The sequence below is a fragment of the Pantherophis guttatus genome, chromosome 15 (genome assembly GCF_059756535.1).
Source record: "Pantherophis guttatus breed Tessera chromosome 15, ASM5975653v1, whole genome shotgun sequence".
Lineage (NCBI taxonomy): Eukaryota > Metazoa > Chordata > Lepidosauria > Squamata > Colubridae > Pantherophis > Pantherophis guttatus.
The window spans coordinates 15,873,044-15,888,649 of record NC_142077.1 but is presented as its reverse complement, the minus strand read 5'-3'; the positions used below and the strand labels follow the sequence as shown (position 1 = coordinate 15,888,649).

At 47.2% G+C, this 15,606-nt stretch overlaps 1 long non-coding RNA gene across 3 annotated transcripts; it reads left to right on the top strand.

Annotated features, from left to right (window-relative positions):
* Positions 1–6,134: 6,134 nt before the first annotated feature.
* Positions 6,135–14,628, top strand: LOC117660304 (uncharacterized). Of its 3 annotated transcripts, XR_015729998.1 has the most exons (5): positions 6,135–6,598; positions 6,905–7,047; positions 7,567–8,914; positions 9,737–9,892; positions 13,709–14,628. It is a non-coding gene; the product is annotated as an uncharacterized LOC117660304 (long non-coding RNA). The 3 variants fall into 3 exon arrangements; XR_015729997.1 differs by having other exon boundaries at positions 6,138–6,598; positions 6,905–7,042; positions 7,567–9,892; XR_015729996.1 differs by having other exon boundaries at positions 6,139–6,598; positions 7,567–9,892.
* Positions 14,629–15,606: the final 978 nt, after the last annotated feature.

Sequence of the window (15,606 nt, the reverse complement as noted above, 5' to 3'; positions counted from 1 at the left end):
GGAAGCTGTCGTGCTACCACACTCTCAACAACCTTCGCAATGAAGCGAAGGTTGGAGACTGGACGGTAATTAGCCAACACTGCTGGGTCCAGAGAAGGCTTCTTGAGGAGAGGCCTCACCACCGCCTCCTTCAAGGCAGCAGGGAAGACACCCTCTCTCAAGGAAGCATTTATAATCCCCTGGAGCCAGCCTCGTGTAACCTCCCGAGAGGCCAGCACCAGCCAGGAGGGACACGGGTCCAATAAACATGTGGCCGCGCTTAGTCTGCCCAGTATGTTGTCCACGTTTTCCAGAGTCACAGAATCAAACTCTTCCCAGATAATATTCTCAAGACTTGCCTCCATCCTCCCTCCCGAATCTACCCAGTCAGAGTCCAAATTTTCCCGAATCTGAGCGATTTTGTCATACAAATATTGTACAAAGTCCTCGGCTCTACCCTCCAAGGGGTCCTTCCGCGCTTCCTGTTGGAGCAGGGAGCTGGTCACCCTAAACAGGGCGGCCGGGCGATTATCTAATGACGCAATAAGAGCGGAAAAATAGTTACATTTTGCCGCTTTTATTGCTACCAGGTAGGTCTTAATATGAGACCTTACCAGTGTTCGGTCAGATTCAGAACGGCTGGCCCTCCAACTGCTCTCCAGGCGTCTTTTCCGATTCTTTTCAAAATTGATGGGGTTAATAGACCAACTAGATCCATATGTACTAGATTGAAAATATGATTTGTTGACCTTGTTGCCTTTTTGGGCCTGGGCTTGGTTTTCAATTTTGAACATTTACATACTGAACATTCCAAGTAATTTTTACAGTCTTTTATTTTAATACCTTCAGCATGTTCACTCATTTTTTGTATTACAGGAAACTTGGCATGTCCTAACTTTCTATGTAATATGTGCGCACACTCATCATGAATTGGCTTTCCAATTATGGGTTTCCTGTATGTGTATGTGTTGTTATCTGGTATAGTTTCATCACCATGTTCTGTTTCACGTTCTTCACTGTCACTATCTATACCATCTTCTATTTCTGTGTTGGTGTTTGATTCTATGTTTGAATTTATGTTGTGTAGCCATTTTTCTTCTGTAATTAAATATGGTAGATCTCCCTTGATAATTATGTTGCTTATGTTTGTTTTGTTTCTTTCTAATGTTACTTTTCCCTTTGAAAATGTTATGTCTATGTTAGACTCCCTGCTTAATTTTATTGCACTGAGAATGTTATGGGGTATTTTAGGTACTAATAGTACCCCCTCTATTTTCCCTAGGCCGGGTAATTCTACATTTCCTTTTCCGACAACTTGAACTTCGTCTTGGTTTGCTACTTTAATTAAAAATTTATCTTCAATGAAAGAAGATAATATTTTCTTATCATGTGTTGTATGATTTGTTGCTCCGGAATCAATGAGCCAAGCACTGTCTTTTGTGTCTTGATTTTTGATTTTAGTGTATTTATCTATTCCATACAATGACCCAGACTTCCTGTCCCTTGAGCTGTCTCTGCCCCCTCTATGTTCTCTAAAGTTTGGTGAATTTCTGTGTCTATATCTGTCAATGGATGATTGTCTATCATGATATCTGTTTCTTGTGTCATGTCTTTGTCTCTCTCTAGGAAGTTTTGGGCAGTCTCTTCTGTAATGTTCTTTAGACCCACAGTTATAACACTCTATTGTGTCCTGGTGCCTGCCTTGGAATGCTACTCTTTTGACTTGTCTATGCTCTTTATGTATATTTTAGCAGCTTTTTCTCAAATTATCCTCAGCAATTAGTCTGTTTGATAAACTCTCTATAGATAGATAGCCTAAGTTAATTGTATCTAGATGTGATATGAAGTTGTCCCATGATGAGTCTAATGAATTAATAATGACGCTTTTCATTGTCTGGTCAGATATTATTTCTCCTCTTAAATGTAGTTCTGCTCTAGTAGTGTTTAGTGATAATAGATGTTCACTTATAATAGTTCCAGATTTTATCCTGGCTGAGAAAAAGTTTTTAGACATTCTAGTTGTGGTTGCTACACTCTCACTATGAAACAGTTTAAACATACAATGAATTATTTCTGAAACAGTTAAGTTATGCTTAATACTATGATAAATAGCAGGTGAGATACTGGAGATTAGTAAATAAAATGCTCTGTGATGTAGGCAGTCCAATTTTAGTGTCCATGGTTTTTTAGGAGGGTTAGTTATGAAAAATAATAAATTTTCTTTTAAAAAAACAACCTGGAGTTGTTGACTCCATTCCTGTAAATTAACACCGTCTATCCTTAATTTGGGAAAATCACTAGGCAAATTTCCAATGTTATTTGTTGCATTACTTACAGCTGGTGGCTGTCCATGGTCCTGTATATGCTGATAATTGCAGAATGGTGTAGGAATACTCGCGGCTAGTCTGAACGGTTCTTTCTGCTCTTTACTGCTTCTATGTTCGTCTGGATGTATTTGTGCATGCGCATAGATCATTTTGTTCCTGAAGCTGTCGGGGAAGGGCCTCGCCGCTGTAGCTCCCTCGTAGTGGTCTTCCTCTGAAGATTCGCTTTCTGGTTCGGCTTTGGGTGTCCAGATGTGAAGCGGGGCTTGTCCTTTTTCTTTGTAATCGTCCTGGCTGAGGTCTCTGGCTCCCGGAAGTGTCTGTGGTGTGGGTGAGTACTTGCATGATCCTCTGGGTTCAGGTGTTAGTGGCCTCGTCGGTCGGATCGGAGTTGATTTTAATTGATGCTGGGACGTTTGTTTGTTTGTTTCTGTATCTTCTTGTTTAGAGCTTACAGTTTGTCTTTTCTTTGTTATTTGATTGGCTGTCTTTGGCGTTTTTGGTGGTTCTTTTGAAATTTTTAAATTCGGACCGAAGGCTGCGAAAAGTGTTTTCATAGCTGTTTCGATTTGTAGTTCAGTTGGTGTCTCTTCGGTGTCTGTGTCTGATTCTTCTGATCAGTAGAATTTTTCTTTTTTATTTTTCTTGCTGTGTAGAGTTTTTCGCGCCGGCCATTTTGAACTCTGCTTTCTGATTGGTTCTGGGTCAGTCATTTTGGCGGGCTGACAAATCAAAGATGGCTGCCATTTGAAATTTTGCGTGGGATCACTAGCCTTTGCCTTAGTCATATTTTCGTCTATGTGTAAGTCGCTTACCAGTTCGTGGTCTTTTGGCTCTGATGTGTTGGTGTAGTTTTCTCTCGCTGCTCCGCTATCCTTCATGATGTCTTGGAGGTTCGCGATGAGATTTTTGTCGTCTTTTTGGCTCTTTAGTAGTCTTAGTATTTCTAATCTAAGTGTGTTGCTTTCTGTCTCGCTTGCTTCTTGGTCGCTGGATTCATCGATTACCTCTTCGTCTGTAGTGAGGTTTTCGGGTTCTTTTGTCATTTTCATTGTAATTTCACTGATCTGTTTCCATTTCTTTGGTGTGTGCCCTGGTGTTGGGTCTTTCCTTTTTGTTTCTGGAGTTTTCTTTCTTTGGCATGTCTGCTTTTTATTGAGTCATCAAACCATCCTCTGCTACCATATTGTTGCCATAATTCGAGGATCAGACTCAATAATATGCTCAGGCTTGTTTTATTCAATCAGAAGATATTTTATTTATAGATGTCATTCTTCATTCACAGAGTGATTGAAGGAAGAAGACAGAAGGAGAGATTTACTCCACCTTTTATATCAAGGAGGCGGGATTAAAGGTAGGGAGTGGTTTGGGAATGATACATTCAGAAGAGGGGAAAGGATTAACCCTAGTCATCCCAAGACATACTTTCTCATTTGGTATGAGTGAGGCATTTATACATGACAAGGTCTCGAAAGAATTGGGGGTGGTGGGGGGAATGAGTGTCAGCTGCTGCTGAATTCCAGGGTGGAATAATGGGGGGGGAGAGACGGGAGGGGCAGCTTGCTTGATCTTCCCGGAGGACACGCGAGAAAGGAGGGGATCTGGAGGGATTCCCCCTCTCTGGCTCGGGGAGGCGGGCAGGGACCCTCAGAGAGAGAGTGGGGAGTCCCTTAAGTCTCCCGGCCCCCTCCTGTCCCTTTCCTTCTGAGCGATGGGAGCTGCTTCCTCTCCCTCCGTGCTCCGGGGGATCTCCAGAAGGGCCTCCTCCTGCGCCCTCCTGTTCCCCCAAAAGTCTTCGCCCAAAGGTCTCGCAAAACGCCGGCGTTCATCAAAGGCAGCAGCAGCCGCTGAACCCGGTGGGTGAGCAATGCTATTCGCGGGCATTGCCGAATGGCCGGAGGGAGATGCCTGGGACGGTCTGGACCGGGAGGAACTGGCTCCCCTCACCCCGAAGCAAAGGCCGGTTCCAGGCCCCCTGTGCCCCGAGGGCTGCCGCCTTCAGCATCCCCCTTAAGTCAGAAGAAGCCCCACCTGGCCCAGGTGTTGCCCTCACTAGCTGAGCCTTCCCCATCCTCCCCCGGCAACTGCCCAGCAAAGAGACGGTCGAACTGGGGGCTCCGGGAGTTCCTGGGCCTGGGCGCAGCCGCTGAGAAAGGCCGAGGGAGAAAGGGGCCTTTGGGGGGGGTTGGTCTTCGGCTGACTCTCCGCTGGCTGCTCAGCAGGCAGCTGCCAGGCAGGAGCACCGCCCTAGGAGCGCCGGCTCGGGGAAGCCACTATGGGGGGAGGGGGAAGAAAGTGGGGGGCTTTCCAGATGGGGGGAGGGGCAGAATTGAGACAGCTGAATCTATAGCCGATGAAAAGCTCTTCTGCTCTTCTGGCCTTACCGGGATCGAGGCAAGGAAAAGGAAAGGGGGGGGATACTGAGATCTCCCCCCTCCCACGCAAGAGATGGTTGGCTCCCCACCCCTCGTCTCCCCTTCCAGGAGCCCCCAACCCTCCCCGCGCCGGGGGGGGGTGGCCCTGCCCGACCTGGGCGTCAGGGAGAGGGGCAGGACAGGGGTTTGAGTGACAGCTGCCTGTTCCAAATGACAGGTTTTGCTTTCTTCTGAACACTAAGAAGATTCCCTAAATTAAGAGTTCCTTCTGAGCTAACCTGCTTAACCAGGGTTCCCATGCAGCCAGGCTGGGCTCCCCCAGTTGAGGTGCCCTACAAACAGGCAGGAGGTCCTGAGTCCAGAGTGGGATGGAAGCCCCAAAGTTGCCTTTGACCTGGGAGCCTCTGGATGGAGCTTGGCGCTGGGTCCTCTGGAAATTAGTCACCCTTCAGGTCTCTTGATTGTCCTCAGTAAGAAACGTTTGGGGGAGGCTGGGTATCATCCTACTTCGCCTATTTTTCTTAGGCTTCACATTTGCATTTTGGTTTAATTTGCTTCAATTAATAATAAAGCTTAAAATCTCTTTATTCACTAGAGAATATGATAGGAGAGGAGGAGGTGGAGGAAGAAAGGAGAATGGAAAGGAAAGGAAAGGAAAGGAAAGGAAAGGAAAGGAAAGGAAAGGAAAGGAAAGGAAAGGAAAGGAAAGGAAAGGAAAGGATAGGATAGGATAGGATAGGATAGGATAGGATAGGATAGGATAGGATAGAATTTGAAAGGGACCTTGGAGGTCCTCAAGACCAACCCTCTGTTCAAGCCGGAGATGCCAAAGGATTCCAGAGAAAGGCTTGTCCAATCTCTTCTTGAAAACCTCCCTCAATGGAGCAGCCACAACTTCTGGGGTGCAAACTCTTCCCCTGATTATTAGTTCTCCCTGTCAGGAAATCTCTCCTGACTTCTAGGTTGCATTTCTCTTCGCTGGGCTTCCACCCGTTGCTTCTCTTCCTGCCTTCAGGGGCTCCGGAGGATGAATGGAGCCCCTCTTCTCCCTGAGAGCCACCCAAGCATTGGGCGATGCTGTCCCATCCCCTGCAGCCCTTCCCTTCCTTAGACCGGACATTCCCCGTCCCTTCATCCGTCACCCCCTGGTTCAGCCTCCGGACCCTCCACCCTCTTTCTTGCTCTGCGCTGCCCACGGAGGCCGAGGGGTTTTTGGGTTGGGGGAAGAGGCGCAGACTGCCCTTGCCTCCCCGATCCTGCATCCAGCCTGGGAGGAAACCCATCCAACCCCCACCCCCACCCCCGTCTTTCCTCGCCTGCTGCGCTCCTCCTGCCCCCTGCTGGCTGAGAAGCGAATGGAGGGAGGGGCAAGGGGAGCTGTGCCCAAGGCCAGAAACCCCCTTTCCCCCTCTGCCTTTTTCAATGGCGGCTGGGCTCCCAACCCCCCCCCCTCCGATCTCAGAGTCGGGTTTATTAGGAAGTTGCAGGTGGGGGGGAGGGGTGATTGGGACAACTGGGCCCTTCGTCACTCCCACAACTGTAGAGAGCAACATCTGGAGAAGGAGGGGCTTCCTCTGCCTTGGGGGAGGAGAGAAAAGATGCAGCTGCCCAGATTCAGGGCCCCCAAAAATCCTCCTTTTGTTCGAGTTGAGGCGGACCCAGTTCCTCCCTGTCCAGACCTTCCGGCTCTGGGGATCTGCAGAGGCCCCTTCAGTCCCAGGAGACCCTCCCTTCCTCGGCCGTCCCACTGGATCCCTTCCTCTTCAACTGTGGCAGGGACCTCGACCTGGGCAGGGATGATTGACAGCTCCTGGGTACTTTGGGTTGGTTTTGAGGTTGGCTGTCTGAGTGGGGTTTGCTCTGCTGGGTAAGAGCTGCGTAAGGGAACGTGACAAATACTCTGTGGACACCTGGTGGCAGGTGAGGAGGGGGGAAAAGTCCGTGGACAGGAAAGACGGGAGGGAGGGGGAAGAGGGGGAGGGAGGGAGGGAGGGAAATCAGGCAATGCCCAGAAGCCCAGACAGCTGCAGGGGGTCCCTTCTGAAGAGAGCGGCCTTCCCATTGCTTTGATCTCGGAAGTTTTGAGCAAGTCAGGCAGATTCTTGTTCGGGTGTTTGAACTTAGAAAACCATCCAAAGACAAGGAAAGGGGATTGGGGGTTCCCTCCCCTCCCCCTCCCTTCCCTCCTTCTCTTTCAATCCCTCTTTTCCTTCTCGTTTCCCGCAGATTCCTCCTCCTCCCGGAGGGCCTGGATGAGGCCGTTGGACAGGAGGCTAAATAGAAACCCCGCCTTCCCTTTGTTGGTTTAGCGGAGAGAGAGACGGACGCTCAACCTAGTCTCAGACACGGATGGACGGATGGACAGTAAGGTGCTTCCCCGCCTCCCCCTCGCCCTGCCCAAAGACAGAGCCGTGGCGGCCGCCCCTTGCCCGCCCCTCCCTCTTGCACCCGGGGAAAGTGGGAACAGGGCACCGCAGCCCCTCCGCTGCCTTCGGAGGCCTCGCCCCGCGCTGCCCGAACCCCTGGCTGTCCTTTGGGGAGCCTCCGCCTGCGGTGCCCCTGCAGCCTCCCCCCGCCTTTCCCCCCTCCCCTCCCCTCCCCCCCCTTGAGGTCTGGAAACCTTTCTTTGCACCGTCCCACCAAACCACCAACTCCTCCGATCAGGGCTCTGAAGGGGGGGGGAACCAGGGGCAGGGGGGGGCTTTTCAGTCCTGGGGGGGAGGGCCTCGGCTGCCCCTCCAGGGCTTTCCCAGCTGCCAGGCAGGAGGGGCGCCGGGGTGGGAGGGGCAGGGCGGAGGAGGGACTGAGGGGGCGGGAGGGGCAGAGGGAGCCCCCTTTGCCGGAATTCAAGTAAAAAAAGGGGGGGATTTTCTCTCTCTCTCACACAGCCACGGCCACCAGAAGACCCCCCCCTTTCCGAGAGCCTCCACCTGTGCAGCTGCTGCTGCTCCTGCCTCGCCTGTCCTGGAGTGGAGCCGGAGCCCCCCCTCCCCCCCTGCCCGCCCGACGGCTGCAGCCTGGCCCGGAGTCCGGCGGGGGCAGCTCCTCTCCTCCCGAGACGCCCCCGCCGCCGCCCCCGCCCGCCCGCCCGCCTGGCAGAGTCTGCGGGGAGGGAGGGAGGCTTCCCGGGGGGCTCCGAGCCCCAGAGGCCGCCCGGAGCTTCTCCTGCCCCCAGTTCCGCGGGCCGCTCTCCTCGGCTGGGCCGCCGCAGCTTCTGGAGACGGAGCCCCGACGTGGCTGGGAGGGAAGCAGCGCAGGGAGACCCGCCAATCACCCACGCAGCGTGGCTGGGAGGAAGCCCGTCCAGGCACTCGCCCGCCCGCCCGCCCGCCCGCTGCCCTCCGACCGGCTCCTGAGGCGGCTTCTGCGGGGACGAGGCGGCGGGAGGGGAGGGACTCGGGCAGATCGCCTGCTGGGGGTGGCGCTGCAGGACAGGGGCTTGAGTGACAGCTGTCTGTCTGGGCGAGGCAAGGGGGGAGCCAGGAGGCGCAGGGGCAGGAGGAGCCTTGGGTGCTGGGGGGGGGAAGGGGGGCCAGGAGTGTCCGGGGAGGGTGCAGAGAAGCAAAGGCAGCCGAGGGACTTTTCTCCCCTCACTAAAGTTTTCAAAGCAGCTCTAGAATAGAATCCAAATGGGCGCCTTTGAGACAATCACGGGGAGATTGGGAGTTCTAGCTCTGCCTCAGGCAGGAAAGCCACTTGGGGGAGTTTGGGCCAAGGTCCAGGAGGCTCTGAGTTCTAACCTTCCCACAGGCATGAAATCTCCTGAGTGACTTTGGGCCAATCCCCAGGAGACTCTTGAGTTCCAGTCCCGCCTTAGTGCTTTTTGATTGCGGGTGTGAAACTTGGAAATATTTTTTCAGATTAATGTGGGAGACCAGAATTGGGGATTCCTAGAGTGTGAGATGGCTGAGTGTCCAAAACTGTGTGGTTTGATGGAGGAAAGTGAAATTGTGGGAAGATGCCTTTTCCATGTTGGGTGAAGCCATAAGTCTCTCTGTCTTCTGCTTGTGGGAGAACCAGAGTGTTCATTGTGGATCTTAGACTGAGCTTCAAAGGGATCCTATTTGCAATTAGGAGCCATTCTGAAACATAAACATTGATTCCCAATTGATCAGCAATCTGTGGTTGGAGAGCAGAACAGCTTCCATGGGTGCCTCTTCCTAGAAACCTGGAAGTTCTCGCCTTCCCCCTCTATTCACCCCCTTCTTGGACCTGGATGAATATACAGCATTGAAGGTTTGTGACCTGGTCAGTGATGCGGCTGCCTTTAGACAGGATCCCCTCAACCTCCTCCTGGGGAGAGTCTCCAGGTCCCCTTTCTCTGGGCATCTTCTCCAGCCCTTCACAGACAAGGCAAGCTTGGAAAAGGAGCAGAGAAAAAGCTTTAGGTAGAAATTGTAGAGTGGAAAATTAAAGGGCCTGAAAACTGCTATTTTATTTCTCTGGTGAAGGAAAGTTAAAAACACAGTGGAAATTTCTTTATACACTTTATTCTTTTATTTCTTTTATTTATTTTTATTTTGGTGTGAAGTATACACCAAGATAAAAACCCCAAACTGAAATCCCAGACAGCAATTCTGCTGAATTCTTTCTGCAAAGGAGGTTTTAATCAGGAAATCAAGACAGAACAATATAAGAGTGATGAAGATTTCCCTCCCCAGCTGAGAGCCAGTCAAACACTGCATTTCACATCATTCTGCCATTCTCAGGGAGAGGATCAGGCAACCAGGCTGGTTCCCACAGCTTCCTCCTGACCTCTTTTCCTGCTTGCTCTCTCTCTCTCTCAGGCACACTTTTAGATGCTGTCAGTAGGAACAAGGGCCCAAATTATTTTTTATAAAGTGTCACATTCAGTAGCTGTTGCTGATTTAGTGAGCTGGAAAGAAAGGGAGCTAAAAGAATTCCAGTCATTCAACAGTTTCCCATTCTGAAACATATAAATATGATTTTCTTTGATTGCTGCATACTATCTAAATGTAAAGAATATCTCCTTTCAAATAAAATAAACCTTTAACAATTCTTCCAGTATCATAATGGTGTTATATCTCATGTTTTTAGATTTGTTCTGCCTGTGAGCTGCTCCTTTGTGTTGAGGTCTGGCCTCAGAAGGATAATGTAGCACTTGGGGATGAAGATGCAGCCCAGCAGACCAGCACTGGAGGCCAGGATGGAGAAGACCTGCACAGCCACCATGTATTTCCCTTTGGTGCTCAGGTAGGTGGGCACAAAAGTCACCCAGACACTGCAGAAGACCAGCATGCTGAAGGTGATCAGCTTGGCTTCGTTGAAGGCCCCAGGCAGGTTCCTGGCCAGGAAAGCCACCGTGAAGCAGATGGCAGCCAGGAAGCCCATGTAGCTGAGGGTGACGTAGAACATGACAACGGCCCCTTCGTTGCATTGCAGGATGATCTCTCCAGGCTGGGAGTGGAGGTCAGAGTCAGGGAAGGGGGGAGAAACTCCCAGCCAGGTGGAGCAGATGATAATTTGGACAGCAGAAGAAGAAAGGATGATGGAGTTGGCCAAGCTCTTCCCCAACCATCTCTTCACTCGGTTTCCTGGTTTTGTGGCCAGGAAGGCCAGCACCACCGTGATGGTTTTGGCCAAGAGAGAAGAAACGGCCACTGAGAAGATGATGCTGAAGACTGTCTGTCGGAGAAGGCAGGTGGCTTTCCTTGGTTGACCAATGAAGAGAGAAGAAGACAAGAAGCAAAGCAGGAGGGAGACCAGGAGGATGTAGGAGAGGTCCCGGTTGTTGGCTTTGACAAGGGGAGTTTCTCGGTATTTCATGAAGATGATGAAAACAAGGTCTGTGATTAAGAACAAGAATAGGGCAAAAGAGACCAGGATGATGCCCAGATGTTCCTCATAAGAAAGGAAGGTTATGACTCTGGGGATACATTGGACTCTGTCCACATTTGGATATTTATCATCTGGACACTTGGTGCATTTTTGTGTGTCTGAGAAAGCCAAAAAGCAATATTTATTTAATATACTGGGTTTTTTTTACATGTCAAGAAATACCTTTTTTGGATGACAGCTGTTACCATGGACATTTTCCAAGAAGTATTTCTTAGCTATTTCATTAAAAAGAGCATAAGAGGGATATTTTTTAAAAAATGTAGCTAGGTATATGAACTTGAGGGAAGTCCTAGGATGTTAATTATTTCCTGTGTAATGTGTAGAATCTTCATAGGAACCTACATGATTAGAGGTAAATAATGAATCATATAATCTGTTTAGGCAAACATCCTGAGTCCTGCCCCATGGCAGTTAATATCCTGGACTTGGAGGATTCCTACAATATCCTGTAACCTCTGGAAGCAACCTGGAATTAAGGAAAAACTTCCTTTGTGAGAGGAATTAGCCAGTGGAACAGCTGGCCTCCAGAAGTTGTGGGTGCTTCAACATTGGAGGTTTTTAAAAAGAGACTGGACAGTCACTTCTCTGAAATGGTATAGGGTCTCCTGCATGAGCAGGGGGCTGGGCTAGAGGACCTCCAAAGTCCCTTCCAGGTCTTTTCTGATTTGTTGATTGATTGATTGATTGATCTACATGACTGGCAGAATAATTGTGTAATGAGTTCCCCCCATAACTATCCACAGCACCCCATTATGGCCCAGTGACACCTTCTCAGTGATCCTCAAGGGGAGGATCCAATATACAGTGGCTTGAAAGGTCTTTCAGAAGGTGGACCTGAAACAATTTATCTAGTTTCAAAGATCTCAGAGGTTCCTAGAAAGGTAAACTTAGCAGCACATATCCAAACTAAAAAGCAGAAGAGATATTTCCTTTGCTGTTAGTAAAGCTTGCCCAGTCGGCCACCCCCTCCTCCCATCTCTTTCCCAGCCCCTCCTTCCAAGTCTTTTTGATTTACTTCCTTTTAGATGAGAAATTGTGCAGATTAAAAATAAAAAATGAGGTGAGCTTCAATCTGTCTTTCAAGTTGCACTTTCATGAAAAGGTTCTGGATGGATCCAGTTCCACAAAGCCTCCCATTTTCCTCAGTGTGACCCACCTTCCTGAGTGGAGAAGGTCCCCTCCGGACAAGGAACGCAGTCATAGCAGCAAACTGGCTCTCCTTCTCGAGCCCTCTTGACAAATCCAGGATGGCAACTTTCCACACATTTGGACTGAGGCAGGGACTGAGCAGAAAAACAAGGAATGGCAAAGAAAATATGTTAGGATCTCCATCCATGGAAAATGGGGGGAGAAATGGATGGAGACAAATAGCTTCTGGTCTTCACTGAGGTAAATATGAAACCTCTGACTAAACAGATGCAGGAGGTAAAACAACTGGCAGATTCTTCATTTATTTCCTCCCTTTTTCTTTTGGAATTAAACATTACAATAAAGTACTTTTCTACTTAACAAAGTCAAGAAGGATGGAATTGAAAAAAGTTTACTGTAAAATATTTAGGAAACTTTTATTCCATTAGATTTTTTAATACGAAATTAAACTGTGATGAAGAAAGAAACCTCTGACCAGTAAGATCTTGAAAGGTTTCCATAAAACATGGCAAAGCTACTCCACTTACCGTATTTTTCGGAGTATAAGACGCAGCTTAATTTTGGGGGAGGAAAATGTGGGGGGGAAATCTTCCTACCAGGTATTCATCTGGCTAGCGTCCTTAGTCTGGTCAGCTCAGCACATTAGTTTGCTGACTTTTTATTCCTTGCTTGGGGATGAAAAACAGCTTTTAAGGCACAGCTGAGAGGAAGCAGCAATGAGAGAAGCAGGCAAAGCACGGGGGGGAGAGCGCTTCACTTGGCTGGCACCTCGTTAGGGCCGGAAAAAAAACTTCGAAAAAGCTACATTCGGAGTATAAGACTCACCCAAATTTTCAGCCTCTTTTTTTGGGGGGGGGGAAAGGTGCATCTTATACTCCAAAAAATACAGTAGGTCCCGTCTGTTGAAGAACTTCCATTAGATGACACCAACTGCAATGGAAGGCCAACCATCCTGGCTTTGCCCACTGGAAATGGGATCTCAGGCTTTGGAAAACAGAGAAAAGACACCAAAATTTCTCCCACCTTATTGAGCAACTTTAACTTTGAAAAAGCATCTTGGTGAATAGTAAATCTCTGTCTTTCAAAATACGCCAGAATCTCTCTCCTGACATCCTCCTTGGGGAGAACCAAGAAAATTTTAATGCCCAGATCTGCTGTTATCTCTCCATTTTGGTCCAAGTACAGTTTAATGCTGGAAATATTGAAATATTTCATCCCTCCAGAAAGGGATGAAACTAGAATGGGAACATCCAAGAATTTGAAAAACAGAAAACTTTGTTTCTCATCCCACATTGAATCTTTCTTCTACAATTGTCTAATCTCCAAATATGCTTAATTAGGATACAAATACTGCCATTATCTTCAAAAGTAAATGAAAAAGTTTGAGAAAAAATTGTCAATCAAATACTGACAAAATATAGAGAAAATATAAGTGACACAACTGATCAATTATAGGGAACATTCTAGAGCAGATGACAAATAAAATGAACAGAGAAAAAAAGATGATTCATAAACTCTTTGAAAATAAAGAGGTTGATTCCCAGGCAGCATGGGTTGATCAAGAAGAAAGTTGTCAAGCTAATCTTATCCCTGGTCATCCTGACGGAAAACACCTCCAGATGTGCTAATTTTATTTAATTTTAATGCAAAATTAACAAAATGTTGCAGATCTGAAAGAACAAATCTCCCACCAACTCTTTTCTCAGCCTGAAAAGTTAGCCAGGATCCTTTCTGAGTTTCTTTCTCTCCCATTATGCAGCTGCAGGATTCTCCCCTCTTCTCTGATCCTTCCCTAGGCAGCCTCTCTTCCCCTCATCCCAAAAGTCATTCTCACCCATCATTACACTTCCTAAATAGATTATGGGAACTCTGGTGACATAACTGGATTTCAGTAAAGGACTCACAAACAATTTTGTGGTATGATTAGAAACCTGAGAGGCGGATGGTATGATAGCTAAGTGGATAAAAACTGTCTCCAAAATGATACACAAATAATTTTTAACCCTTTTAAATCTTTCCTAGGAAACCTGAAGGTGATGGATAACCATTTGCCATTGCTCATCAATTTTTCTACAAGCCTTATTTGAAACATCATTTAAAAAGTTTGATAAAATAACAATGGTTTTAAATCAACTTAAAGGCGATAATCAGAAGCAATCAACAATTGTTGAATCGGATGGATTGGATGGATGGATGGACTGGAACTGAATTTGCTGCTGGCATCCCTGAAGGAGGAGTCTGGTTTGAAGGCAGGCTGCTTGGAGAGGGCTGGAGAGGCCATGGACCCTGAAGACTCAAAGTGGGCAGAACGGATGACTGAAGAAATGGATTCTTTCAGGAAGATTGAGGGAATGGACTTGTCATATTTAACTGGAAAACAAATCTTAAGAGTCATTGAGTTTCAATTTACAGAAGGTCCTGTGACTTTGGGGAATGGAAAGCAGTTCTTGGAAAAGATCCTAATTAAAATTTTAAGGAAATGCATTATTATTAAGAATCAAACAATGATGTTTAATCCTGGACAGATTCTGGATGGCTCAGAGGTAATGATTATGGTCTGTGGTAGATAAGAAGCTCCTGTAATTTTTCTCTGAGTTAAATACAATAGCAGATAATAGACAGTTTTGAAATTTGAAGTTTTGAAATTTAACTTTATTGTTGGATTGCCTGTTAACTTCGTTTTTTATATACAGCAGATAGATGACACGTCAAGTAGTTGCAAATAGATGTGTAGTTTATAACTGTGGGCCTATTTTGCAAGGGGGAGAAACTATTATTGCTGTATTGTATTCAACTGGGGGGACAATATGCAAGTTTTTGTATGTTATTAATGCACATTTTTTTAAAAAAAATTGTCTAATTTTGTTTTGTCTTTGTAATAGTTTTATTTTCCAAAACTTGTATTTTACCTTTTTGAATAAAATAAAATTTAATAAGAGGAATATCAAGTTTCCAGAGACAATATTTATGATTAGGACACAGAGAAAGATGTATGAGTAAAAAGCAATAGAAAAATATCTGATTTTTAGCAACTAGGACTTGACTAAAAATAGAGTCTCATATAAGAACATTAATGAGGGACTGGAAGAAGGATGAGGGATACCAAACTTGATATTTATGTTTGTGGAAATGATCTCAAAATCGTAATTAACTGGAAACAGAATCTGAGTCAGTAGGGAGATGGTCATGGAAAGAAGGCAACTGCAGCCATAAGAAACTCAGGAAGTGAACATTCTGGTTAGGGGAGACCCCAACTCAAGGACCAGGTCCCCTTGCAGGCACCACTCTTGGAGGAGAATTTGCACAAAATCTACGTGTGAACTTCAGGGAAGGAGAAATAAGCCAAGGAAGAGATCAGAGGAGCTGCTCTTAGCCTTGAGGAAAGAGAACAAGGAGAAGAGCTGAAGATCAGGAGGAGTCTGGGAGCCCCTTTTCCAACTGACACAAACTCTCGGTTGGAGAAGGGAGGATGCAGCCCTCTTCCAATCACTGACACACGTTACACACGAGTGTAAGATCTGCTCACTATTATTCCAGAGTGTCAAACAAAGAAAAAGGAATTCAGTTACAAGAGAGGAGATTTTAACTGAATGAAAGAAAAAAAATATAATAAAAGGATGAGCTGTTTTAGAGCTGAGCCAGTGAAGCAGAGAATTTCAGTCTCCTCTTCATGGATTGTCTGAATGCAGAGACTGAGCAGCCATCAGTCAGAGAAGCTTTAACTGGGATTCCTGCAGAGAGGAGGGGTTGGGCTAGATGGTCTCAGGGTCTCCTCAAAATTTATAAAGGTTGTCACGCCACAACATGTATCTGTTGTGCTGTTGTGCTGTTGTTGCTCTAGCCGCACCTAGTTGACACAGTGCATCCCTGGAGAGGTTCCAGCCGCTTCTTTGTTGGCTGTTAGTTAATGCTGCCTATCT